Here is a 26,136-nt window from a genome sequence, read left to right as displayed (position 1 = left end):
ATTGTGGTCAACGATCAAGAGCATCAGTAACGTGCCCCTGCAATAATAATGGGCTCCTAAATAACAATGTGCTCCTAAAATGTGGCTCTGGTGCTGCCAATGGTATATTAGTGAATGTTCCATAGGATGCCTGCTCGGAGAGGATATGGCGCCTTATCGAGACACCGTGTGGAATCACTTCAAATGGCAGTGACTGTGTGCCATCTACAGGCTCCTGACCAATGTTATAGAGAAGCCTCCTTTGCTACAGGCTGGTGTAAACCAAGAGTTTGTGAGCAGCTGGATCTAATAGGTAGCACTGGAAATTTTGATTACCCACCATTGACAAGTTGGTAGTTGCAGAGCACACCTGAGCGCAGGCTGTCAGGGCAGGCATGTAGTTGTAGATATGCAACAGCTGGGAAGCTGCAGGTAGAATACATTTCTACAGCTTCACAAGTAAAATCCTTTTCCACAAATATAGGATATGTGTAGCAACAGTTTTTCCTGCTGTTTAGTTGTAGGGAGATGGATCAGGCTAGTCTCTCTCGCGTGTCCGTGCCGGAACTGTCGGGGCTGTCACCAATGTTGCCGGGGGAAGGACTTTCTGAATGGAGCAGGCCTAGGCATCTGACTGTTGGGGGCGGGTCTGATATAAGACACTGAGTGCGGGAAAACAGGGCTTTTGGCGGGTACCCAGCGTGTGTGACAAGAGAAGGTTGACTCTCTCTCCACTGACCGACGCCAACCGACAGGCCCGCATTACACCCTTCCTTCCCCCACTCATACAGACTGTGCATCTCCAGAGACCATCTCCCCGTTACTCTCACCTCTACAGTACTAACCGGTTGGTACCGCTGACATCTGCCGACACTCTATGCAGCACTGATCCTACGGGCACGCAGTTTGTAATAGTGAGACTTCGACCTCCACTCTGGGACTTTGTAAACCATTAGTGATGTTTCAGACCTCCCCTCGGACAGCATCTCGTTCCAGGACCACAAGACCACGTGTAGGAAGACCAGGATACGCAGTACTTTACTTTTCTCCAGGACCGGCTCAGAGACTTCTCGCATCACCTACGGCGCCATCGTGGAATTTTCCAGCCTCCATCGTCCAGGAACCAGAGACTGATAAATTAACTTATTTGACCCTCTGTTATTACTTTATTACAGTTTACACATTGTGTGGCTATTTACCTTCACCCCCTACTCCCTGCGCGGAGTATCCAGTGTTGTGATAAATATATATAAAAAACCTGTTAACTCTTGCTTTGCCTCCTGCTCATCACTGCATCCCACGTTCCTGCTAGAACCTTACATAGTGATGAGCGAACGTGCTTGGTGAAGGTGTTATCGGAGCATGCTCGGGTGCTAACCGAGTGTCTTCGGCATGCTCGAATAATATGTTCAAGTCCCTTCACCTGCATGTCTCACGGCTGATCAACAGCCGCAACACATGCATGGATTGTGTCATGACTCTGTTGTTGGGTATCCTGGGACCAGAGGCTCCTTCCCTGTCCCTAACGCTAGGAGTGCCCTAGCTCGCCCTGTTCCCCGGACTACTTCTGATGGTGAAGATGCCAGGGCCACGTACCTTGCCTTTGCTCTGGAATCCGCCCTCAGTATGTGCCCTTCCCCCACCCAGGGAAGAGGGAAATAGTAGTGTACCGTGATACACCAACCAGACTAACAATGTAATATGAACAGGGATAAAGTAAAATACCAATCATACAAATCAAATATAGACACACAAACAACAGAGGTAACCACTGGGGAATGGAGGATGTGGAAAAACCAAAGTACGGGAAGAAGGGGATTAGCACACATCCAAAACCTCGCAACTGTTTCAGATAAATCCCCCAAACGCCTTTTCAAACAACTACAGCAAACCACAAACCCCTAACCATACAGCATGAAACTAGCTCTGGCAATGAGTTCTTGCCAGGGCCCAGAATATATAGGAGATGGGAGTGGCTAATAGTGAACAGCTGAGCCTTAATGCAGGAAAGCTTCCAGTAACTCTCAACTGAGCAGATTAACCTCTGCATTGCGAAAAGAAACCTGCACCGTTTAATATGAAGATGAAGTGCTTCTAATCAGTGCAGGAGTAGGAGAAATCAGACGCTGTGATCTTCTGGCTCCTCTGTGTGGTGGTAAACCTGTGACAGATTGCCTGTTTGTTAGACAATCCATGCATGTATTGTGGCTGTCTAATAGCTGCAAGACATTCAGGAGCGTGGACCTGAACATATTATTCAAGCACACCGACGACACTCAGCACCATAGCGTGCTCGGATAACACCTTATCCAAGCACGTTCGCTCAACACTACTGCTGTTACCTATACTGAGTACCAGAGATTGAGTCCAGCAGTCAGGATCCTAAGTTTTTCAAGTAATAACTTGATAATGAAAACATTGAAATCTTTTCTATCCCATGAAATACTGAGTCAGCAATTTACAGTGTACACTACTCTGACCTGGAGAAATGGAAGTGAAAATGTAATATCACCATTCCGCTCTTTACACTACGTGCAGTGAATGTTGATGTCGGCTTGGCAGCTGTTCACTTTAAGGAGCTTTATGGGAGGAAATATTGAAATGTCAGTGTTAAGCCTTCACTTATACTATCCCTATTTGCTCTTATTAAACTTAGTGAAATATTATAACAGCTTCCATCGCCTGAACCTGCCTAATTGCTGTTTAATCACTTTTTATTTGTCTGTGCATGTATATAATTACAGTGTACATGCATATCAAAGGAAATTCTGGTTTTGACACCTTTTATCAAGATATTAACACTTAAGGATGTTGCCCAGGGCTTTGTTTTTAGGCACATAGTAATAAAAAAAAAATGGGTTGCTTTGTCGTTAGGGTGTGACTGCTGGCGTCATGCTGATTGACAGCCGGCGGTCTGCAGTTAGGCAGCGGGGAGCCAGCTGTCTATCAGCATGACATCAGCAGGCACTTCCCATCATGAGAGTGGAGTGTAAAAGAAGCCGCTGTCAACGTGATTTCAATGGAAGCCACTGAATCTCCAGCAGGAGCAGTCTGTGGCCGCTGAATGCCGACAGAGATCGGCACCGGGCACAAAAGGCTGCTAGGTAGCAATTATCTGACTGTTAGTTCTTAAGCACATTGTAATATTGTAAAAAAAAAAAAAGTAGTCCTGGATAAACCCCTTTAAGTGTGCATGTCACTTCAGGTGACTGTTCACAATAAGATGTCTTCCGTGTGAACACGAGGACTAACACTCTCAGAGTTCTATGAGTGTCTGCTCTCTCTCTCTCTTGTTCGCTCTGATTCCCTTCCTCTCATCCTCTCTCATAGAATTCAATAGGTAGCTGTAATCCAACATCATAGTGAGTTGATAGTCTGTCTTGAGCGTGACAAATTTTTGCAGTTTTTCAAAGTGAATAATGAGGTTAGTTCCTTTACCCCCGAGACTGCAAATATGGTAAATAAAGTCCAATGAAACCATATTTTTCACTTATTGAAACGGAAGAAGCTACTGCGAAACGTGCGTTGGGGTGAGGGGGAAGCGCGGTCTATCCTGTCCAAGTGCTCCTGCTTCTTCACCAGCTTTATATATTGTACCTGGAATGTTTTCTTTTACTTAGACTCTCTTGTTGTGAGTTCTGTTTTTGGGCTCCCTCTGGTGGTTACTGATGGTACTGGGTGATTTGTGTTCTGCTGTCTCTGGTGTCCACCTGTTCTATTAGGATTTGGGAGTTTCCTATTTAACCGGGCTTTCTTGTCATTTCCCCGCCGGCTATCAAGGTTATCAGAGTGTTTTGTTACCTCAGCTTCTGGCTTCAGTAATCTTCAGGACAAGCTAAGTTTTGATTTTCTTGTTCCACGTTTTGCTTTATTTTTGTCTTGTCTAGCTTGCATATAATTGTCTCTTTGCTGCTGGTTGCTTTAGTGGGCTGTAATTGCTCCTCATGTTCCATGAGTTGGAACATGAGTTCAAGTAATTACAGGATGGTTTTTTGAAGGGTTTTTTGCTGACCGCGCAGTTTACTTTTGTATCCTCTGCTATCTAGTTTTAGCGGGCCTCATTTTGCTGAATCTGTTTTCATACTGTGTATGTGCCTTCCTCTCATTTCACCGTCATTATATGTGGGGGGCTGCTATTTCTGTGGGGTATTTCTCTGGAGGCAAGAGAGGTCTGTGTTTCTTCTAATAGGGGAAGTTAGATCTTCGGCTGGTGCGAGACGTCTAGGATCAACGTAGGCACGTTCCCCGGCTATTGTTATTTGTGTGTTCAGGTTTAGGGTCGCGGTCAGCTCAGGTTCCATCACCCTAGAGCTCGTTGGTGCTTGTCCTTTTGTGATTCCCTGCCATTGGAATCATGACAGTATAGCCGGCCCAAAATGTTTGGGCTGAAGTAGGAGGAAAAGTAGTCTGAGGAAGTTTTTTTTTTTTTTTTCCTCTCCTCTGAGGTTGCTGCCTAGCCTTAATTGCAGCCAGGCTGATTTTATTTTTTCCTCCTCTTAATCCTTGAATGGCTCTGACCTTAGCTGTTTATCATGGACGTCCAGAGTTTAGCTTCCAGCTTGAATAATCTTGCTGCTAAAGTTCAAAATATACAAGATTTTGTTGTACATGCTCCTATGTCTGAACCTAGAATTCCTATTCCAGAGTTCTTTGCTGGAGATAGATCTAGTTTTCTGAATTTTAGGAACAATTGCAAGCTGTTCCTTTCTTTGAAATCTCGCTCTTCTGGAGACCCTGCTCAGCAGGTTAAGATTATTATATCTTTCCTGCGGGGTGACCCTCAAAATTGGGCATTTGCATTGGCACCAGGGGATCCTGCGTTGCTTAATGTGGATGCGTTTTTTCTGGCATTGGGTTTGCTCTATGAGGAACCTAACCAGGAGATTCAGGCTGAAAAAGCTTTATTAGCTCTCTCTCAGGGGCAAGATGAAGCAGAAATATATTGTCAAAAATTTCGGAAATGGTCAGTGCTTACTCAGTGGAATGAGTGCGCCCTGGCTGCAAAGTTCAGAGATGGCCTTTCTGAGGCCATTAAAGATGTTATGGTGGGGTTCCCTGCGCCTACGGGTCTGAATGAGTCTATGACTATGGCTATTCAGATTGATCGGCGTTTACGGGAGCGCAAACCTGTGCACCATTTGGCGGTGTCTTCTGAACAGGCACTTGAGACAATGCAATGTGATAGAGTTCAGTCTAGAAGTGAACGGCAAAACTATAGGCGGAAAAATGGGTTGTGCTTTTATTGTGGTGATTCAGCTCATGTTATATCAGCATGCTCTAAATGCACAAAAAAGGTTGATAAGTCTGTTGCCATTAGTACGTTACAGTCTAAGTTCATTCTGTCTGTGACTCTGATTTGCTCATTATCATCCATTTCCGTCGATGCCTATGTAGATTCAGGCGCTGCCCTGAGTCTTATGGATTGGTCATTTGCCAAGCGATGTGGGTTTAGTCTTGAGCCTCTGGAAGTCCCTATTCCTTTGAAGGGAATTGACTCTACACCTTTAGCTATGAATAAACCTCAGTACTGGACACAAGTGACCATGCGTATGACTCCCGTTCATCAGGAGGTGATTCGCTTCCTGGTATTGTATAATTTACATGATGTTCTAGTACTTGGTCTGCCATGGTTACAAACTCATAATCCAGTCCTTGACTGGAAAACAATGTCTGTGTTAAGCTGGGGATGTCAGGGGGTTCATGATGATGCACCTCCGATTTCTATCGCTTCATCTACTCCTTCTGAGGTTCCTGTATTTTTGTCTGATTATCGGGATGTTTTTGATGAGCCTAAGCTCAGTTCGCTTCCTCCTCACAGGGATTGCGATTGTGCTATAGATTTAATTCCTGGTAGTAAATTTCCTAAAGGTCGTTTGTTCAATCTGTCAGTGCCAGAGCATACTGCTATGCGGGATTATGTTAAGGAGTCCTTGGAAAAGGGACATATCCGTCCATCTTCGTCCCCTTTGGGAGCAGGTTTTTTTTTTCGTGGCCAAAAAAGATGGGTCCTTGAGGCCTTGTATAGATTATCGTCTTTTGAATAAGATTACCGTAAAATATCAGTATCCTTTGCCTTTGTTGACTGATTTGTTTGCTCGCATTAAGGGGGCTAAATGGTTCACTAAGATTGATCTTCGGGGTGCGTATAATCTTATACGAATAAAGCAAGGTGATGAGTGGAAAACCGCATTTAATACGCCTGAGGGCCATTTTGAGTATTTGGTAATGCCTTTCGGACTTTCTAATGCTCCTTCAGTCTTCCAGTCCTTTATGCACGATATTTTCCGTGAATATCTGGATAAATTTATGATTGTGTATTTGGATGATATTTTGGTTTTTTCTGATGACTGGGAGTCTCATGTTCAGCAGGTCAGGAAGGTGTTTCAGGTCCTGCGGGCTAATTCCTTGTTTGTAAAGGGCTCAAAGTGTCTCTTTGGAGTCCAGAAGATTTCTTTCTTGGGGTATATTTTTTCCCCTTCTACTATTGAGATGGATCCCGTCAAGGTTCGGGCTATTTGTGACTGGACGCAGCCTGCATCTCTTAAGAGTCTGCAGAAGTTCTTAGGCTTTGCTAATTTCTATCGTCGTTTTATAACTAATTTTTCTAGTGTTGTTAAGCCTTTGACGGATTTGACTAAGAAGGGTGCTGATGTTGCTGATTGGTCTCCTGCGGCTGTGGAGGCCTTTCGGGAACTTAAACGCCGGTTTTCTTCTGCTCCTGTGTTGCGTCAGCCTGATGTTTCGCTTCCTTTCCAAGTTGAGGTTGATGCTTCCGAGATTGGAGCGGGGGCGGTTTTGTCACAGAGAAGCTCCGATTGCTCGGTGATGAAGCCATGTGCGTTCTTTTCTAGAAAATTTTCGCCCGCTGAGCGGAATTATGATGTGGGTAATCGGGAACTTTTGGCCATGAAGTGGGCATTTGAGGAGTGGCGTCATTGGCTGGAGGGTGCTAGACATCGTGTGGTGGTCTTGACTGATCACAAAAATCTGATTTACCTTGAGTCTGCCAGGCGTCTGAATCCTAGACAGGCTCGTTGGTCACTGTTTTTCTCTCGTTTCAATTTTGTGGTTTCATACCTGCCAGGTTCAAAGAATGTGAAGGCGGATGCTCTTTCTAGGAGTTTTGTGCCTGACTCCCCTGGAAATTCTGAGCCCACTGGTATCCTTAGGGATGGGGTGATTTTGTCGGCCGTCTTCCCAGACTTGCGACGTGCTTTGCAGGAGTTTCAGGCGGGTAAACCTGATCGTTGTCCGCCTGAGAGACTGTTTGTTCCGGATAGTTGGACCAGTAGAGTCATCTCCGAGGTCCATTCTTCTGCGTTGGCAGGTCATCCTGGAATATTTGGTACTAGAGACTTGGTGGCCAGGTCTTTTTGGTGGCCTTCCTTGTCGAGGGATGTGCGTTCTTTTGTGCAGTCTTGTGAGGTTTGTGCTCGGGCTAAGCCTTGCTGTTCTCGAGCCAGTGGATTGTTGTCACCTTTGCCTATCCCGAAGAGGCCTTGGACGCACATTTCCATGGACTTTATTTCGGATCTCCCTGTCTCTAAAAAAATGTCTGTCATCTGGGTTGTGTGTGACCGCTTTTCTAAAATGGTTCATCTTGTACCCTTGCCTAAGTTGCCTTCCTCCTCTGAGTTGGTCCCTCTGTTTTTCCAGAACGTGGTTCGTTTGCATGGGATTCCGGAGAACATCGTTTCTGACAGGGGATCCCAGTTTGTGTCTAGATTTTGGCGGACGTTCTGTGCTAAGATGGGCATTGATTTGTCCTTTTCGTCTGCATTCCATCCTCAGACGAATGGCCAGACGGAGCGAACTAATCAGACCTTGGAAACTTATTTGAGGTGTTTTGTTTCTGCTGATCAGGATGACTGGGTTACCTTTTTGCCGCTGGCCGAGTTTGCCCTTAATAATCGGGCTAGTTCTGCTACCTTGGTTTCTCCTTTCTTTTGTAATTCGGGGTTTCATCCTCGTTTTTCCTCTGGTCAGGTGGAGCCTTCTGATTATCCTGGAGTGGACATGGTGGTGGATGGGTTGCATCGGATTTGGAGTTATGTGGTGGACAATTTGAAGTTGTCCCAGGAGAAGGCTCAGCAGTTTGCTAATCGCCGTCGCCGCGTGGGTCCTCGACTTCGTGTTGGGGACTTGGTGTGGTTGTCTTCTCGTTTTGTTCCTATGAAGGTCTCTTCTCCTAAGTTCAAGCCTCGGTTCATCGGTCCTTATAGGATCTTGGAAATTCTTAACCCTGTGTCGTTTCATTTCGTTTTTTTCTTGCTTGCTGGAAGCTCTGAGACGCAGAGGGAGCACCTCTGTACCGTTAGTCGGTGCGGAGGGTCTTTTTGCCCCTCTGCGTGGTTGTTTGTAGGTTTTTGTGCTGACCGCAAAGCTATCTTTCCTATCCTCGGTCTATTCAGTAAGTCGGGCCTCACTTTGCTAAAATCTATTTCATCTCTGTGTTTGTATTTTCATCTTAACTCACAGTCATTATATGTGGGGTGCTGCCTTTTCCTTTGGGGAATTTCTCTGAGGCAAGGTAGGCTTATTTTTCTATCTTCAGGGCTAGCTAGTTTCTCAGGCTGTGTCGAGTTGCATAGGGAGCGTTAGGCGCAATCCACGGCTACCTCTAGTGTGGTATGATAGGATTAGGGATTGCGGTCAGCAGAGTTCCCACGTCTCAGAGCTCGTCCTATGTTAGTAACTATCAGGTCACTTTGTGTGCTCTTAACCACTAGGTCCATTGTGGTTCTGAATCACCTGTTCATAACAGTACTGGAGGCCCAAAGTACTAATGCTTCTCAATAGAGGGAAAAGAGAAGTTCTGAGACCATTTTTTTTTCTCTGTACTGTGTTTTGCCTTTCTTTTCCCCTAGACATTTGGGTGGTTCAGGACACAGGTGTAGTGATGGACATTAAAGATCTGTCTTCTTGTGTGGATCATCTCACTGCAAGAGTACAAAATATTCAAGACTTTGTGGTTCAGAATTCTATGTTAGAGCCAAGAATTCCTATTCCTGATTTGTTTTCTGGAGATAGAGCTAAGTTTCTGAGTTTTAAGAATAATTGTAAACTGTTTCTGGCTTTGAAACCCCGCTCCTCTGGTGACCCAGTTCAACAAGTTAAGATCATTATTTCTTTATTACGTGGCGACCCTCAAGACTGGGCATTTTCCCTTGCGCCAGGAGATCCTGCATTATGTAATATTGATGCGTTTTTTCTGGCGCTCGGATTGCTGTATGATGAACCTAATTCAGTGGATCAGGCAGAGAAAAATTTGCTGGCTCTGTCTCAGGGTCAGGATGAGGTAGAGATATATTGTCAGAAGTTTAGGAAGTGGTCTGTGCTCACTCAATGGAATGAATAGGCGCTGGCAGCAATTTTCAGAAAAGGTCTCTCTGAAGCCCTTAAGGATGTCATGGTGGGATTTCCTATGCCTGCTGGTCTGAATGAGTCTATGTCTTTGGCCATTCAGATTGGTCGACGCTTGCGTGAGCGTAAAACTGTGCACCATTTGGCGGTATTATCTGAGCATGGACCTGAGCCTATGCAGTGCGATAGGACTTTGACCAGAGCTGAACGGCAAGAACACAGACGTCAGAATGGGCTGTGTTTTTACTGTGGTGATTCCACTCATGCTATCTCCGATTGTCCTAAGCGCACTAAGCGGTTCGCTAGGTCTGCCACCATTGGTACGGTACAGTCGAAATTTCTTTTGTCCGTTACTTTGATCTGCTCTTTGTCATCCTATTCTGTCATGGCATTTGTGGATTCAGGCGCTGCCCTGAATTTGATGGACTTGGAGTATGCTAGGCGCTGTGGGTTTTTCTTGGAGCCCTTGCAATATCCTATTCTATTGAGAGGAATTGATGCTACGCCTTTGGCCAAGAATAAGCCTCAGTACTGGACCCAGCTGACCATGTGCATGGCTCCTGCGCATCAGGAGGATATTCGCTTTTTGGTGTTGCATAATCTGCATGATGTGGTCGTGTTGGGGTTGCCATGGCTACAAGTCCATAACCCAGTATTGGATTGGAAATCAATGTCTGTGTCCAGCTGAGGTTGTCAGGGGGTACATGGTGATGTTCCTTTTCTGTCTATTTCATCATCCACCCCTTCTGAGGTCCCAGAGTTCTTGTCGGATTACCGGGATGTATTTGATGAGCCCAAGTCCAGTGCCCTACCTCCGCATAGGGATTGTGATTGTGCTATCGATTTGATTCCTGGTCGTAAATTTCCTAAAGGTCGACTGTTTAATTTGTCTGTGCCTGAACACGCCGCTATGCGGAGTTACGTAAAGGAATCCTTGGAGAAGGGTCATATTCGCCCGTCGTCGTCGCCATTGGGAGCAGGGTTCTTTTTTGTGGCCAAGAAGGATGGTTCGCTGAGACCTTGTATTGATTACCGCCTTCTAAATAAAATCACGGTCAAATTTCAGTACCCCTTGCCGCTGCTGTCTGATTTGTTTGCTCGGATTAAGGGGGCTAGTTGGTTCACCAAGATAGATCTTCATGGTGCGTATAATCTTGTGCGTATTAAACAGAGAGATGAATGGAAAACAGCATTTAATACGCCCGAGGGCCATTTTGAGTACCTGGTTATGCCATTCGGGCTTTCTAATGCTCCATCAGTGTTTCAGTCCTTTATGTATGACATCTTCCGAGAGTACCTGGATAAATTCCTGATTGTATACTTGGATGATATTTTGGTCTTCTCGGATGATTGGGAGTCTCACGTGAAGCAGGTCAGAATGGTGTTCCAGGTTCTGCGTGCGAATTCTTTGTTTGTGAAGGGGTCAAAGTGTCTCTTTGGTGTTCAGAAGTTTTCATTTTTGGGGTTCATTTTTTTCCCTTCTACTATCAAGATGAACCCTGTTAAAGTTCAGGCCATTTATGATTGGACTCAGCCGACATCTCTGAAGAGTCTGCAAAAGTTCCTGGGCTTTGCTAATTTTTATCGTCGCTTCATCAATAATTTTTCTAGTATTGCTAAACCGTTGACTGAGTTAACCAAGAAGGGTGCTGATGTGGTCAATTGGTCTTCTACTGCTGTGGAAGCTTTTCAAGAGTTGAAGCATCGTTTATCTGCTGCCCCTGTGTTCTGCCAACCAGATGTTTCGCTCCCGTTCCAGGTCGAGGTTGATGCTTCTGAGATTGGAGCAGGGGCTGTTTTGTCGCAAAGAAGTGCTGATGGCTCGGTGATGAAACCATGTGCCTTCTTTTCCAGGAAGTTTTTGCCTGCTGAGCGTAATTATGATGTTGGCAATCGAGAGTTGCTGGCCATGAAGTGGGCATTCGAGGAGTGGCGTCATTGGCTTGAAGGAGCTAAGCATCGCGTGGTGGTCTTGACTGATCACAAGAACTTGACTTATCTCGAGTCTGCCAAACGGTTGAATCTTAGACAGGCTCGTTGGTCGCTGTTTTTCTCCCGTTTTGACTTTGTGGTTTCGTACCTTCGGACTCTAAAAATGTGAAGGCAGATGCCCTGTCTAGGAGTTTTGTGCCCGACTCTCCGGGTTTGTCTGAGCCGGCGGGTATTCTCAAAGAGGGGGTAATTTTGTCTGCCATCTCCCCTGATTTGCGGCGGGTGCTGCAAAAATTTCAGGCTAATAGACCTGACCGTTGCCCAGCGGAGAAACTGTTTGTCCCTGATAAATGGTCGAGTAGAGTTATCTCTGAGGTTCATTGTTCTGTGTTGGCTGGTCATCCTGGAATCTTTGGTAGCAGAGATTTGGTGGCTAGATCCTTTTGGTGGCCGTCTCTGTCGCGGGATGTGCGTTCGTTTGTGCAGTCCTGTGGGATTTGTGCTCGGGCTAAGCCCTGCTGTTCTCGTGCCAGTGGGTTGCTTTTGCCCTTGCCAGTCCCGAAGAGGCCCTGGACACATATCTCTATGGATTTTATTTCGGATCTTCCCGTCTCTCAAAAAATGTCGGTCATTTGGGTTGTTTGTGATCGCTTCTCTAAGATGGTCCATTTGGTACCCTTGTCTAAATTGCCTTCCTCCTCTGATTTGGTGCCATTGTTCTTCCAGCATGTGGTCCGTTTACATGGCATTCCGGAGAACATCGTTTCTGACAGAGGTTCCCAGTTTGTTTCGAGGTTTTGGCGAGCCTTTTGTGCTAGGATGGGTATTGATTTGTCTTTTTCCTCTGCTTTCCATCCTCAGACAAATGGCCAGACTGAACGAACCAATCAGACCTTGGAAACATATCTGAGATGTTTTGTTTCTGCTGATCAGGATGATTGGGTGTCCTTTTTGCCTTTGGCTGAGTTCGCCCTTAATAATCGGGCCAGCTCGGCTACTTTGGTTTCGCCGTTTTTCTGCAATTCTGGTTTCCATCCTCGTTTCTCTTCAGGGCAGGTTGAGTCTTCAGACTGTCCTGGTGTGGATACTGTGGTGGATAGGTTGCAGCAGATTTGGACTCATGTGGTGGACAATTTGACATTGTCTCAGGAGAAGGCTCAACGTTTCGCTAACCGCAGGCGCTGTGTGGGTCCCCGACTTCGTGTTGGGGATTTGGTTTGGTTGTCATCTCGTTATATTCCTATGAAAGTTTCCTCTCCTAAGTTTAAGCCTCATTTCATTGGTCCATATAGGATTTCTGAGGTTCTTAATCCTGTGTCTTTTCGTTTGACCCTTCCAGCTTCTTTTTCCATCCATAACGTATTCCATAGGTCATTGTTGCGGAGATACGTGGCACCTGTGGTTCCATCCGTTGATCCTCCTGCCCCGGTTTTGGTTGAGGGGGAGTTGGAGTATATAGTGGAGAAGATTTTGGATTCTCGTATTTTGAGATGGAAACTCCAGTACCTGGTTAAGTGGAAGGGTTATGGTCAGGAAGATAATTCCTGGGTCTTTGCCTCTGATGTTCATGCTGCCGATCTGGTTCGTGCCTTTCATTTGGCTCATCCTGGTCGGCCTGGGGGCTCTGGTGAGGGTTCGGTGACCCCTCCTCAAGGGGGGGGGTACTGTTGTGAATTCTGTGGTCAAGCTCCCTCCTGTGGTCATGAGTGGTACTTCGGCTGGTTCTGTCTATGTGCTTCCTCTGGTGGATGTGAGTGGAGCTGCGGCTTCTGAGTTTCCTTCCTCAGGTAACGAGGTTAAGTCGTTAGGTGCTGCTCTATTTAACTCCACCTAGTTCTTTGTTCCTGGCCTCCAGTCAATGTTCCAGTATTGGTCTTGCTTTCTCCTGGATCGTTTTTGTGGCCTGTCTGCCCTGCATAAGCTAAGTTTTGCTTGTATTACTTTTGTTTACTATATTTTCTGTCCAGCTTGCTATATTGGTTTTTCTTGCTTGCTGGAAGCTCTGAGACGCAGAGGGAGCACCTCCGTACCGTTAGTCGGTGCGGAGGGTCTTTTTGCCCCTCTGCGTTGTTGTTTGTAGGTTTTTGTGCTGACCGCAAAGCTATCTTTCCTATCCTCGGTCTATTCAGTAAGTCGGGCCTCACTTTGCTAAAATCTATTTCATCTCTGTGTTTGTATTTTCATCTTAACTCACAGTCATTATATGTGGGGGTCTGCCTTTTCCTTTGGGGAATTTCTCTGAGGCAAGGTAGGCTTATTTTTCTATCTTCAGGGCTAGCTAGTTTCTCAAGCTGTGCCGAGTTGCATAGGGAGCGTTAGGCGCAATCCACGGCTACCTCTAGTGTGGTATGATAGGATTAGGGATTGCGGTCAGCAGAGTTCCCACGTCTCAGAGCTCGTCCTATGTTAGTAACTATCAGGTCACTTTGTGTGCTCTTAACCACTAGGTCCATTCTGGTTCTGAATCACCTGTTCATAACAATTTACAGATTGACTGACTGGTTCTTCCCCCTCCTGGGCACTCCGATTTTGAGAAATATATATATATATATATATATATATATATATATACGTTAATTTAATCTTTATCAATAAAATATGGTTTTCTATTTGAGTGTTGACCACTATAAGAGTCTCCAGTTAATTAATTTTGTTTGCTAGACTTCTTGCATTTGCCAGCAGACATTTAATATTATTTGCACATTTGTTACTCCTACTCATCTCCCTGCTTTCCTTACATAACCCAGCCTCCTCCCCTAAATCCTTATTTACCCCTACTGCCTCCCTCTGTCTACTCTATTTATCCCCTTAATAGTCATATGTTTCTTTGCTGTGAGTTTTTGCTATATGGCACATATGGCACCCATGTGATAATAATATATCCTTTGTTAGTCCGTTTATAGAACAGTGACCTGCTGCTAACCTCAGGCTCTACAGACGTGCATGTGAAAAAAAATTCATGCTATGATTTTAAAATTGTGATAATGCAGGAGATACCGGCCACAGCTGGATACTAAACTGGGCGCAAGCGATGGTCTTACTGCTGAATAGATTACTGTTTAAAAGATACAAAGGGTTTAGAAACCGATCTCTAAAAATCAAATCTCAAAAGCTAAATGCTGATGGTCTTCATCTGAACCTCTACAAAGAACAGTGGCTTGCTCTGGAGGACCGAAAAGCGTAGCTATTTACATTAGAACCATGTAATGCTTCATTTTTCCTGTGGGGGTGCTGCAGGGGAACTAAACACTCACTGCAGGTTGTTGCCATGGATAATCAATGAGGATACCAGTAGCAGGCCACCCTTTCAACCACTTATCCTCAACGAATCATTCTAAAAAGGATTTTTCAAAGTGAGCAACATCTTTAGGTTCTGCACAGTACACACACCCAGCTATGTTCTGTTCAGATATCCTGGATCATTCTCATATTTACTGCAGATTGTATTTCCATAATTCAGACCAAAAATACAAAATCTGGAGTCTAAAGGGTTGATTCATCGACATTAGTGTTTTCTACGCCAGTGATGATCCAGGGTGGGATGCAGCACAGTTTTGTCACAATTTGTCATAAATGGGCCAGGACCCTTCCAACCACTTTTCAAAAAAGTCTAAGTTGGCGTAAAAACAAAAAAAGTCTCCAGAAGGCCCTTAAGTTAATAGTCAAATCCTATTTACCCATATGTCTGTATGTACCGTACTATGCTTCCATATTGCAACTTTCTGTGGGGCAAATTATATATATACATATCATTTCTGTTTTTATTATATACACAAGAAGATGTGATGAATGATGTATTTTTGTGCTTAATCTTCCAGGACAGTGATCCCCGTTCAGCCAGACTTATCCAGACACAATTATCAGACTGCATGTAGGGTAAGGATCCTCCTGTACTTCTGTTATACCATATGTACGCCATAATATTGTCCTGCTTGCAATTTCCTTATGCAATGAAAATAAAGCTCAAACCGATCAACTGATTAGTGGGTTAAAGAGAATCATTAAAATCAAACCCCAAAACCGCACACATGGACATTAAAGTCATTGCGATGTAAAACCATTGACGCCTTTATATTCTCTATCTGCTGCTGCATTCCTGAGAAATTTGTGTTTTAATTCATATGCAAATAAGGCATTAAGTACTCTGGGCGTGGCAGAGCACTTAGTACGTTTCTGTCTCCCCAGGTTGTTCCTCTGCCCAGGACCAGCATCTTCAGCTTGATTGATAGCTTAGTGTCAGTCACTGGATACACACAGTGTGGACGGGACCTAAGAATAGACAGTATGGCTAAATATGCCCTGCCACCTGTGCTTGCACCATCAGGAATCTAGCGCAGGCCCACTATATTACATTGGAGGAGGCTGAGCGACGTCTGCTCGCATTCCCCTCTAGTAACGACCATCTTGTGTTCTTGATATTTTATTTGTTGGTTGCCAAGTACTTATTTAATTCTGTCTGTTTTCTGTTGATTTTTACAGTTCGGCAGATTTCACCCAAACTGACTAAATAATAAAATAAAATAATAGCAACCAATCACAGAGCATCTTTTAGTTGTCATAGTAGTTAAAAAATGAAAGCTGTTCTCTGATTGGTGACACTGGCTATGGGCAACAAAGACATTTTTTTGTATAACTGAGGCCCAAATATCTTGACGTATTCTTAAAGGGATCATCCTGGCAAAATGAACAGCTCACCAGTGCCTTGAAGCTGTATAAAATAAACTACAGGACACTCGCCTTTCTACATCCACCTGGATCCAGTGCTTTCTGTTCTGTGGCCTGTGCCTACAAAGCACGAAGAAACTGCACCATTCCACCAGCAACAGTACCGATGCAGCCTGTGATTGCCTGCAGTGGTCAAGTGTATTTTGATGACTAGCTGCTGAAGTCACGTGACCGCTGCAGCCAATTACAGGCTGCATTGGTCCCGCTGCTGGTGTAACAGTGACGTCTCATCTTCCTTCACAAGCACAGGCCTGCTCTGGATCCAGGTGGGTATCTGTAGGTGAGAGTCACTTACGGTAGTTTATTTTTTTATGCGCCCTCCAAATCACTGGTGAACTTTTCATTTTGCCCAAACAAACCTTTAAATAGAAGAGTTACTAAAAAAGACTAGAAGGAAGGAGACCCACGAGAAGATCAAAATAAGCCCCCTTCTGGACAGGGGGGCATGATCACTGATTCACCACCTTACCCCTTATTTAATCTTTGGTTTAACATAGACATTTCAGAAATAGAAGTATTAGCTGTTTTATTTTTATCAATAAAAAAGAAAAGTGAATGAAAATATGTAAATCAAACTAATATTTGGTGTGACCGCCCTTTACCCTAAAACCAGCAACAATTCTAGGGACATTTGCACATAGTTTGTAATGAACTTGGCAGGGCGGTTGTTTCTAACATCTCCGAGAACAAGCCACTGATCTTCTGTGAATGTAGGGTTGCTCAAGTACTTTTATTTCTTCATTTACGCCCAGTCAGAATTGGTTTGAATGGAAAATCCTGTGACCAAAAACCATACATTCAACACGGCAACAAGGCCTAGTGATTCAATTATGCACGAAAACATTAGACTTGGTATACAGAAAAATGGCATCGGGTACTCTGGACTGATTGATGAGTCAAAAAGTGAAATATTTGGCTGTAACAGAAGGCAGTTTGTTGCTGGAGAGCGACACAATAATAAGTGTCTGTAGGCAACAGTGAAGCATGGTGGAGGGTCCTTACAAGTTTGGGACTGCATTTCATCACATGGAGCTGTGGCTTTGGTCAAGTAGTGTCTTCAGTGCTAAAAAATACAGGCAGATACTTATCCATCAAACAATACCATCAGAGAAGCCTAAAATTTGCTTTAAATTTATTGTGCAGCAGGACAATGACCCGAAACATACAACCAATGTCATGAGGAACAATCTTCAACATAAAGAAAGGCAAGGAGTACTGGAAGTGATAATATGGCCCCCACAAAGATCTCAACATTATTGAGTCTAGCTGGGATTACATGAAAATGCAAGAGCATTTGTACAATCGACATCTATGAAAGATCTGTGGTTGGTTCTCCAAAGTGTTTGGAACAACCTCCCTGTCGATTTCTTGTTTGCAAATTTACTGTGCAAGTTAAGTTTTAGGGCCCCCCTAGGCTCCAGAGTTCTGATGAAACTGCAACCCCTGCACCCATTATAGGTGCAACAATCCTGCTTTACAAGCTGAAAATAGTAAGACTACTGTATTATCCCTGTTAGAGCAGCAAGCTGTGAAAGTGGGCACATTAATGACCCAAAGGGTAAGGAGAAGGGCTCTAACTTGGAGAACTACGGCACTTAATTTCAGAAAAGTAAAGTTCTATTATAGTGTCCTCTAGGGGTTGGATCACATATGGCAGGGGTATTGGTCTTTGTCACTCATGTCACATACAGTGTAACTTGATCAGCCATATATATGTGTCCTGGAGATATTTCTCGGAGTCATTGTTTGCATGTTACCTTGAACCACCTGCTGCACAAAAATCTCCTACTAGTTATACTTTATTATGGTGCTAAAATACACATTTCTATGGTGCTAAAGATTAACTAATGTACCTTCTAATATCACACCTCTTATCTAAAGCACACAAGCTATTAGTAATAAACATTCAGAAACAACCTGGCAATGGCGGTGCCGTACAGATATCCGCAGACAGGAAACATCGAGGAGGGTATAAAGGATAAACTCTGATTCTACATTATCATACTTTACACATTGTATTGAGAAATCGCTTTATTTCAGCAGTGCCCAGATATTCATTGCCAAGTTTACACCCTCTATGGGGGTGATGTAAATGGAAAACTGCATCAGTGATGTGAAGACCCCAATATTGTCCTTCAGCAGGGCTGTGGAGTCGGAGACGGAGTCGTGGAGTCAGAGCCCATTTTGGTGGAGTTGGTGTCATGGAAATTGAGGAGTCGGAAGTTTGGCTTACCGACTCCACAGCCCTGGCAGGGTGGTGGAGTTGTGGAGTCAGAGCCCATTTTGGTGGATTCGGAGTTGGAGTCGGTGTCATGGAAATTGAGGAATCTGAGTCGGAGGTTTGGCTTACCGACTCCATAGCCTTGGCAGGGCTGTGAAGTCAGAGTCGTGGAGTGGGAGCCCTTTTTGGTGGAGTCAGAGTTGAAGTCGGTGTCATGAAAATTGAGGAGTTGGAGGTTTGGCTTACTGACTCCACAGCCCTGTCCTTCAGGACCTGTTCTTAGAATAGAAGGAGCTGATAGAATGTTGTAGTTCGATAATGGGCGTCTATCACAGAGGATGGATGTCCTCTCCCCTGACATGCTGTATTGGCTGAGTGAATACTTGTTAGCTTTGTAGTATCTTTTTTTGCTTGGAATTGGAGAAAGTTGGATGTGGAGTAATTTAATATTCTGTTCAGTCGTTCATTGGTTAATTTTGCTTCTTCTCATCAATGTCCACTTCAAATATTTTTTGAATAGTCTCCCTATTATGGTACTTTCAATGGAATATCCACTTTGCGGCTAATACTTCATGTTTTTTGAGAGGCTTTTTATTTCTGATGTGATTTGGAAAACCTCACCAACAAAATAAAGAAGTAACATATCACTTCTTTGATGCGGATTCCTGGTGAAATCAAGTTGAAACTAGACTCTGTCAAGTCAAAATGCTGCCACACACTCTGGGGAAAAAATTGCATCAAAAACGTCTTGAAAACTTTTTTCAAAGAGTGTTTGAAGCTGTTTGATGAGGATATTGAAACTGTTGTGCTTACAAATCTGCATCATAAAACACTATGTGAGCATACCCCAAAACCCCTTTAAAAACTTCAGGAAAAGAAGAACGTATCTTAAACCCACCAAAGGACGCAACTTTGTTTGGAGTGGATTTCTCTTGAAAACCACAGATTTTTCTGTATCCAAAAAACATTATGTGTGAACCTACACTTAAACTCTGTGCATGCTCCATAAATCTGAATGTTAATGGAAATTAACTCTACAGAATTTACAATGCGTTGTCTGCCTAAAAAATCAGGGCTGAATTATAGCACGGGCCTCGATGGTCCACCACCCTGTCATCCTCCGGATCTAACGTCATTGCTGGTGTCATGTGGTGTCATTTGGATTCTGTATAATGTGTATAGTAGTCTTGTTTTATCACTGTTAGAATGTGTTATTACTTCACCACTGTATGGAGGTATTATGTTAGCACTCTAGGACGGTATCATGTAGGCACCATAGGGTACTGTATTTAGATTTGGGGCCTTTGTTTAGCACATGTCAGACAAAGCTCACAGCGTATATATGACAAATATATCTATAGGGCTCCATTCACAGAGTGGAGACCAAAAGACTGTCTTTGTGGTGTCCGTCAGGCAGTCATATGTAGGAATATCTGGTATTTTTCACGGTACAACATATAATGCTCTGGGTACTTTTCTTCTACAATCAGAGCCTGTTAGACATGTATCTCGCACCATGACTATACCGTGCAGCCCTCCGTCGGAGGAGTTCATCAAGATATATAATTTCAAGGTAGGCTGGGAACGTGAACAGAGCCTTTCTCTATATTTCCCTTCTCTATATGTCCGTTCTTTCCTCCAGATCGCGGCTTCCTCCCAAGTGTTTAGGTTGGGGCCTCCACAGAGGCTGATCTAGCCCTGTCCTTAATGTACAACATGCGCTGTACAAATAATGTCCCACCAACGACAGCAGGGAAATGGGTGACATTTAACATCTTGAAAGGAGTAAATGAGCATCTTGGATTTGTCTGAAGACATGATGTTTCTCAAGATCAGTAAGAAGCAAGGAAAGCAAACACATTCTATGCAGATTTTCAATGTTCAGAGTGTCCCTTGTTTTTTTATTTTTTTCTGTCAGGTCACTGTGTTAAACCAGATATAAGAACGTATTGAAACACCACCACAATGGGGTTATAGTCCTATATAATGCCTGTCCATTTACAGTTAAAGTGAATGGAAACTCAAATCCTCAGCGCATTATCGGAAATAGAACACTATAGTGGAAGCATAGAAGGTCACCAACATTATAATTTAACCCGGATGGGGTACGTCCTTATATAGAAAAAATGGGACCAGGAATAGGACCATAACGGACCAACTGCAATGCAATAGACAAAAACCAACAGAGAACAAAAAAGCAGCATATAGTCCAAGTATAACGTAGAAAAAACTTTATTAATAAATATACCAGATTAAAAACGACAGAGGGAAACAATCCCCATGCTGTACTCAGCATGCACCTAAAGGACAGGGGATAGGTGCCTCCAGTATAAAGAGATCCACATAATAACCAGAACAAGCATTACAAGACAAATAGAAATTGTGCAGGGCACATAAAATATAACTAAATATATTGGACGCACAGGTCGAAAAAAATATATACAAAAACACATGCACAATAAATATCGCTGGTGTACATACCAGTTAGTGTGGCGATAGATCACAGCGTAGACTGGCACCTCACCTCTGTCCCCCCGACGCGCGTTTCGGCTGATGCTTTTCTCAAGGGGTGGCATCAGAAAGGCATCAGCCGAAACGCGCATCGGGGACAGAGGTGAGGTGCCAGTCTACGCTGTGATCTATCACCACACTAACTGGTATGTACACCAGCGATATTTATTGTGCATGTGTTTTTGTATATATTTTTTTGAACCTGTGCGTCCAATATATTTAGTTATATTTTATGTGCCCTGCACAATTTCTATTTGTCTTGTAATGCTTATTCTGGTTATTATGTGGATCTCTTTATACTGGAGGCACCTATCCCCTGTCCGTTTAGGTGCATGCTGAGTACAGCATGGGGATTGTTTCCCTCTGTCGTTTTTAATCTGGTATAATTATTAATAAAGTTTTTTCTACGTTATACTTGGACTATATGATGCTTTTTTGTTCTCTGTTGGTTTTTGTACATTATCGGAAAGAAAGAACCGTCTTCTCTGTGGAAATTGATGAAACTGGGATCAATTACAACCTTTTATGCATCAAGCTCGCTATTTACCTATAGAACCTGTAATTTATGTTGGGTGCCCTGTAATGAGGTCGTTTCGAGGAAATATATGATAGTAGCGGTACTGTACAGGTCGCAGCTAAGTGGCTGGTCGTGAGTGCAAAATCCTAATGCATCTGCTCAAGTAGTCAATTATCTGATGTTTTCTGCTTCAGCTACATAAGAGCAAAAGGCACAGTACAGTATATTATTGAAAGAGTAAGAAATATCACAATGGGTGACTTCTGGAATCTTCATCGTTGCACACCAAGAAAGTAGACCCCCACCTACCCAAGTTTTTGCTCTTTCTGGGCCCTGAATCCCTTCATTCAATTATATTTTTTCAAAACTGCAAGTCAGAAGAGCCTTCAGGAGAATATCCAAGAAGGAAGCAGGTCACAAACTAGTAGGAGCATGAGAAATAGGAAATGCACTACAAACTATACATTTTGGGTGGGGGATAGTGGCATTTTTTTCACACTTTTGCTGCATCTCTTAAATTTCTGGATTCTCTAAAAGCATGCTTTTATAAAAATAAAAAAAATACTGCGTGAAGCCAACCTTTGTTAGGGTGTGTGCACACATCGGCTTTATGATGCTGGCATATAGGGTTTCCTAGGTGAAGCCACTTCAGGAAAGGTGGTCTTTTTCCTGAAGCAGCTTCGCTGGCAGTTTTGACATCGTTTTTCGGCACTTCGGCTTTTTTTTTCTATAGTATAATTAATGGATGACCTCCTAGCAAATCATAGAATGATAATTGTAAGGGATCTCCGGGGTCATCGTGTCCAACCCCCTGCTCAATCCAGGAGTCACTAAACCATCTCAGACAGATGTCTGTCCAGCCGCTGTTTGAAGATTTCCATTGAAAGAGAACTCACCACCTGTCGTGGCCGCCTGTTCCACTCATTGATCACCCTGTCAAAAAGTTTTTTTCTAATATCTAATCCTTATCTTCTCCCTTTCAGTTTCATTCCATTGCTTCTCGTGTTTCCAAGTGCAAATGAGAATAATAATGATCCCTCTTGACTGTGACATCCCTTCAGATATTTGTAGACAGTTTCCTTTTAGCCTTTTTTGCAAGCTAAACATTCCCTAATCCTTTAGCCTTTCCTAGTAGGACATAGTTTGCATAGTCTGCTCACCATTTTGGTAGCTCTTCTCTGAACTTGCCCCAATTTTTCAATGTCTTTTTTTAAATGGAGTGCCCAGAACTGGACACAGTATTCCAAGATGAGGTCTGACCAAGGAGGATTAGAGGGGAATAATTATTTCATGTGATCTAGACTTCATGCTTCTCTTAATACTTTCTAGAACTATGTTTGCCTTTTTTGCTGCTGCGACACACTGTTGACTCATGTACAGCCTGTGATCTATTACTATACCCAAGTCTTTTTAACACTTGCTGAAACGGTTAAAAGAAATAACAAAAAACTTAACTTGTGCAGGAATGTCATTTTTACATTGCTGTGTGTTTTGTTATTTTTTTTAGAGGCGCTTTTACTGTGCTTTTTTAGGTTTATTCCAGGTGAAATTCTCCTGAAAAATGTCTTGTGCACATATCTTTAGGATATGTGCACACAGAGTCTTCTTGCCTAGTTTTTGGAGCAGAAACTGGCTATGTGCACACAGTCTTTTTGCATTTTTTGTTTTGATGAAGTTGAGCAGAACCTCCAAATTTTTTAAGTGTTTTGCATTTTCCAGGAGAATTTGAAGCATTTCCTCTCCGTTTCTGCCCAATTTGCTCTCCTAAACCTGCTAGAAAATCTCTGTGTGCACATAGCCAAAGAGCAAAACCTTCAAGTTGTTGAGGAGTTTTCAATGACAATTTGGGAAGTTTCTGCTCAGTTTCTGCTCCTAAAGTTTCTTAAAAGAACTGCGTTCTCGTATATTTGGGGAAAAATGCTACAGTTTTTCATGCTGCTCTTTAAAGTAAACCATAGATAAATGTAAAAGAACTATAGGCTAAGTTCTCACATTGCATATGTTGATTTTTCCACATGTATCATGTATCTGTCACACCATATATGCTTATATGCACACCATATATGCTTCCTTAATATGGAAGCATATTTTGCACTATATTGCATACAGCAGCACATAAATATTGTAAATGCTTCTTGAGGAAAACAGAATCTAATACAAAGCAAAAACATTATTAATAAGCAGTTATGGTGTAATAAGCATCAGGCCAAGAGTTGTAACTGTGTAAACATTGGAGAAACACAGGTTGAGGTCCACTGATTTATAGGAAGACTTTACTATAAAGCCTCACTGCCCTGGTGCATTTTATACATCTCTCATCCCTATAAAACATACAGATATTTAGTTCAGTTTTAATATGAAGCCAATTAACTTTCAAAGAGGATCTGTCACTGAGTCAAAAGTAGCCAGGTTTGTCTCTTATTTTATCCCCGCTGTTCTCTTGAGTATTTCACTTTTTTTTTTTAATTCTCCATATGTTTCCGAGAGATAACAGCCTTTAAAATTAGTGCTAAATCATATGGTCTTTACAAAGGGGCAGGGCTCTCAGGATCCTCTGGGGCGTGTCTTTAGGCTGCTCTATATTATTAATCTGAGAGCAACGCCCTCTTGGTGAAGACTATAAAAAATTAGGACTAAATCAGAAAGCCCATATCTCTGGAACCGCATAGTGGAATTCAAAAAATAGAACAGCATACTCTGGAGGAGCAGGAGTAAAATTAGTAAAACAATTGATCACTTATCACCAGGCGACAGATTCTCTTTAAAAATGGATTCACTTCAAAAATCCACTTCGACTGTTCAAAAAGTACTTTAAACTGTTTGTGATATGGAATTTAAAGCGAATCCGCTTTAGAATCCACATCAGAAAAATGTGTGAATATTCCCCAAGGGGTGTGTTCATACTGCTTTTTTTTCTGAAAGTCAAAAAAGTAAATTTTCTATTAAATCACATCTTTTCTCTTGAGTTTTCTAAAACTGAACCCTTTTAACATTTTTTGGGCATTTCCTGAATGATTTTTCAATATTTTTGTTTACGGTAGCTTTTTTTTTTTTTCAGGTTTTATTGGCCATCTTTTTTTATATTTTACTGAAATGTTCCAGATATTTTTAAGTCCATTAACACTAATTTTTTTTAAAACAAATACTGTGATAAAATACTAAAAAACAAACTGTGGAAAAAGATGCAACATGAACATACGTTGGAAAGTTTTAGCATGAGAAAATCAGTGGTGTTTGGTTTCCAGTGTTTTTTTTTTTTTTTTTTACGTCTAAATACATAGACTTTACAAATGAACTCTTGTACCTTTCCATGCAAATATAAGAAAATCATCAAATTTCCAATCTTCTTTTTTTCAGTCCAGTATATCGGTTTAAAACCTGCAAGATGATTGCTTCTAAAAATGCAAGTGTATTCACAGTGACCTCCAATAATAACCTGATTCCAAAGAGTCTCTCTGTAATCCAAAAGGAGACCTAGCAGTAAGTGTTTCATTTCCCTGCATTGCCCCCACAGGGGAAATTAGGTATTGCACAGTTCTTATTTAAGGCTACGTTCACATTAGCGTCATGCGACGCAGCGTCGCCGACGCAACGCACGACGGATCGGAAACGCACGCAAAAACGCACCTTTTTTGACGCATGCGTCGAACGGATGCGTCGTAAAACGCAGCGTTTTTTGTGCGTTTTTGTTGCGTTTTTCGCAGCGTTTTACGACGCATGCGTTGTCAAACAATGATGTAATCTTTCAACACAATTTAGTGTCTAGACACTAGATAATATCACCAATGAATAGAAGAGGGTGGGTCTAGTGTCTAGACACTAGATAATGCCACCAATGGGTAGATGAGGGTGGGTGTAATGTAATTGTGGTATATATACCCCGGCATAGATTATTTCCAACCATACATCATCAAGATGGAGCGTCCCATGGAGAGTATCTAGTTCAATATGGAGCTGGAATTAGCCCTTGCTATTGCTTATGCTATTGCCTGTCATGAACAGAGGAAAAGAGACAAACTACGGAGAAGGAGTCGTCGGCGTTTTTGGCTACACCCTATAGTGGAAGTCCGAGAGAGTCGTGGAGCCTACCATTGTCTGTTTGGCGAATTAAATGAGAACCAGGAGAAATACTTTGAATACACCAGGATGTCGCAAAACAGCTTCCGATATCTGCTGCGTCTGGTGGAAGGAACCATTTCCAGGCAGGACACGCAGCTCCGTAAATCGATTTCCCCCGAGGAACGTCTGCTGGTGACTCTACGGTACGTAATGCAATGTAAAGGATTTATATGTTCTTGCCATTTTTTAAAGTAACGTGTTTTGGTTTTGTGGGGTGGGGGATTGTAATTAAGAATGAAAAATTCTTTCATAACAATTTAAATAATTACATTTATTTATTTTTCTTCTTGTCAGTTTCTTTGCTACCGGAGAGACCTTGAGATCACTGCATTTCCAGTTTAGGATTGGAGTCTCCACACTGTCTGGTATTATTGCTGACACATGCCGAGCATTGTGGGACAACCTCCGGGAGGAATTTTTACCCATCCCTACAACTGAAATATGGCAGGCCAACGCCCAAAAATTCGAACAAGTGTGTTCTTTCCCTAACTGTATTGGAGCCATGGATGGGAAGCACATTAGGATTACCAAGCCTTCAAGAAGTGGATCTCTGTTTTTTAATTATAAAAAATACTTTTCCACCGTGCTCATGGCAATTGCAGGTGCGGACTGCAGGTTTCTCGCTGTGGACATTGGAGCGTTTGGCCGTGCAAATGATTCACGGACATTTAAGGAGTCTGACATGGGCCGAAGATTATACGAGAACAATTTTAATTTCCCCCAGCCACGACCTCTTCCCAACACCGAAGGCCCGGCCCTGCCATTTGTT

The 26,136-nt window shown here is 43.0% G+C and overlaps 1 protein-coding gene across 3 annotated transcripts in view; it reads left to right on the top strand.

The window, feature by feature from the left end:
- The window catches only part of GHR (growth hormone receptor), a 439,024-nt gene that overhangs the window by 232,050 nt on the left and 180,838 nt on the right, over window positions 1–26,136 (top strand). For all 3 annotated transcript variants that reach the window (XM_069748841.1, XM_069748847.1, XM_069748853.1), the window contains exon 4: window positions 15,093–15,150. The gene's annotated coding sequence lies outside the window, so the exon portion shown is untranslated. The remainder of the gene's footprint in view (window positions 1–15,092; window positions 15,151–26,136) is intronic.

This window comes from Ranitomeya imitator, chromosome 1 (assembly GCF_032444005.1).
Source record: "Ranitomeya imitator isolate aRanImi1 chromosome 1, aRanImi1.pri, whole genome shotgun sequence".
In the NCBI taxonomy this organism is placed as follows: Eukaryota; Metazoa; Chordata; class Amphibia; order Anura; family Dendrobatidae; genus Ranitomeya; species Ranitomeya imitator.
This window is presented reverse-complemented; position numbering and strand designations above follow the sequence as displayed.